The sequence below is a fragment of the Rutidosis leptorrhynchoides genome, chromosome 6 (genome assembly GCF_046630445.1).
Source record: "Rutidosis leptorrhynchoides isolate AG116_Rl617_1_P2 chromosome 6, CSIRO_AGI_Rlap_v1, whole genome shotgun sequence".
Lineage (NCBI taxonomy): Eukaryota > Viridiplantae > Streptophyta > Magnoliopsida > Asterales > Asteraceae > Rutidosis > Rutidosis leptorrhynchoides.
Window position 1 is genome coordinate 319,388,059 of NC_092338.1, and position 2,284 is coordinate 319,390,342.

At 32.0% G+C, this 2,284-nt stretch overlaps 1 long non-coding RNA gene across 1 annotated transcript; it reads left to right on the plus strand.

The window, feature by feature from the left end:
- On the plus strand, nt 1-1,230 carry LOC139851364 (uncharacterized). Its single transcript, XR_011760600.1, has 3 exons — nt 1-74; nt 171-242; nt 330-1,230. It is a non-coding gene; the product is annotated as an uncharacterized lncRNA (long non-coding RNA).
- Nucleotides 1,231-2,284: the final 1,054 nt, after the last annotated feature.

Consider the following 2,284-nt stretch of genomic DNA (forward strand, 5'->3'; position numbering starts at 1 on the left):
GTTATTAGTTGGATTACCGAAATATAATGGTTCCGAATGGGGTGTAATAATCCATTTAATAGCAATTGCAACAGGTAATTATTTACAAATTTTCCTACATGTAATTTTTGTGGTTCGTTTAAACATCTAATGTAATTTAATGTATGCTCATCATTTTCTATTCATGGTAGTTTAACGTTTTGAAGATAAAGGTACATTTTGATAGTGAGTGTTCCGTGTATGCACTACTCTATGTAGATGAGGTAAGATCGATTAAACCTACTCACGTATATGATGCAACAAAAGTTTCTTGCGGGTGAAAATCATCAACTTTTGCTTCGTATATCTAGGTGATGGTCGTACTAATTGTGGCAATTAAGATACCCGAGCCGCCCAAAGACCTTTCGAATGCAAAAAGAACACTGTTGAACCATGTCAGCCTCATGAATTTTGAATGTATTTTATACAAAACAGCTCACTAGATCAAAACAGTTCCACTGCTAAATATAAATACTATACTTCCATAAGCAACTCTCAATAACCATAATCTTCATCACCTAACAGGTCTACTGCAACTAACAACATCACCAACTACTCACAGCTACTTCAATCCGGATATCGAAGACAACCATCAATCAATATACAAACACATCATCATCTTAAAACTTCACTGTATATATACCCGTTCAATGAAATTTGGCACCTAAGATTTAGATTAGATGTAACAATCAAATTTAATTTCTTATAACATATAGTGGGTTCTAATGGGAATTCTTAACTCATCTAAAACAGATTTACTAGATTGGAAAAGTAAGTTATATATTTTTTTAAATGGACCGAATTCTACACGAGAGAACGTCTCCCTTATATAGGTTTTCCTATGTATCATGTACACCTTTATTCTCATTGTTTTCAATCGGTCACGTCCAATCAGTCAACAAAGGGTTTGATGATTATTGGCAAATGCATTTGGCGACTAACATTTAACCACCCTCCCGAGATCTACATTGTTGCTAGGGTTAAGTTAGAATGCTAGAGGGTCAAATATTATGTCCTTTGGTTGAGTAAATGTTGGGTTGTTGTAACTCCATTTATTTGTTACTATCACTGTTTGATGATCTGATAACAATCACAACCCTAAAAAACACAATACATATTTTTACAGCCAACAAAACTTAAGACCTACTACCTAAATTAAAACTCACCATATAATAAGAATGCTTAAGATAAAAATATTGAATTAAGATTAATAGCAACATAGGCTCTTATTTGCAATATTCCTTGAAGAAAGCATCAGGCAATTACATCTCTATTTTCAAGTTTATCCTTTCTTTCTTTCTTTACCTTAAGTTGCAGATTCAATCCATTTCTTATGAATAGATTAGTTTTTCTCATAGTTTATCCTTCAAAAGTCTGATAAGTCTGATGGCCTCAAAAGTCATATGGCTGGATCATAGTTAGATAAAGCTGAAATGGAAAAGATATGTTACTCAAAGAAGTAAAGAGTATGCTGAGGTATCATTTTTGTGCTTAAAGAGTATTATATATGGAGTTATATTTTAATAATTAAATGTTAATGTTAATAATTAGTAACTAAATTAGATGATAAATAATTATGTTATACAGTAGGTTATAAATTAATAAAACTCACATTCACTTTTGCAGAGCAATGCAAGCACCAGTCCAAGAAAAAAGATAAAGAAAAGCACAACAATCAGCTAGCAGCTACACTTATGAACTATGCAAGTGTATAGTGAAGTATGTAGTCTTTTGAACATAACTAGTTTTCGAACCCTCGCTTCGTTCTGGAGGTTCGGTTTTCAATATATTTTGTTGCGTTTAGTTTGTAAAATTATTTCGTGGCTAACGATGATGTCGTTGAAGCGCAACTCGAGTTGAACTAAAAGGTATAACCCACGAAAGATATAAATGATATTTTAATTTAACAATATATGTGCATCTCCGCGTTTCGTTATGGAATTTTCGACTTTTAAAAATTTATCGCAAAATCAACATGTATGAAAAGTAGCTCAAATATTTAGCGTTTTTTAAAAAGCGTTCTTTTTGCGTATAGTTAGTGACATTGTGTTCCTAAAATTATTTCGAGTTTAACGATGGTGTCAGAAAAATTTAACTCGTTGCGAGCGAGAAGATATTGGGTGGAGTTTATTTAAGATTTTTTTATAAAAATGGTTATTTGACAGTTTACCCCCTATTTGGGAGGTCGTTTTGAATTTATGAAAAAAGTGTAGGGTCTTTATTGGTGTAACGAAGGTTAGTTAAAATTTTAAAAAAGTGAAATGAT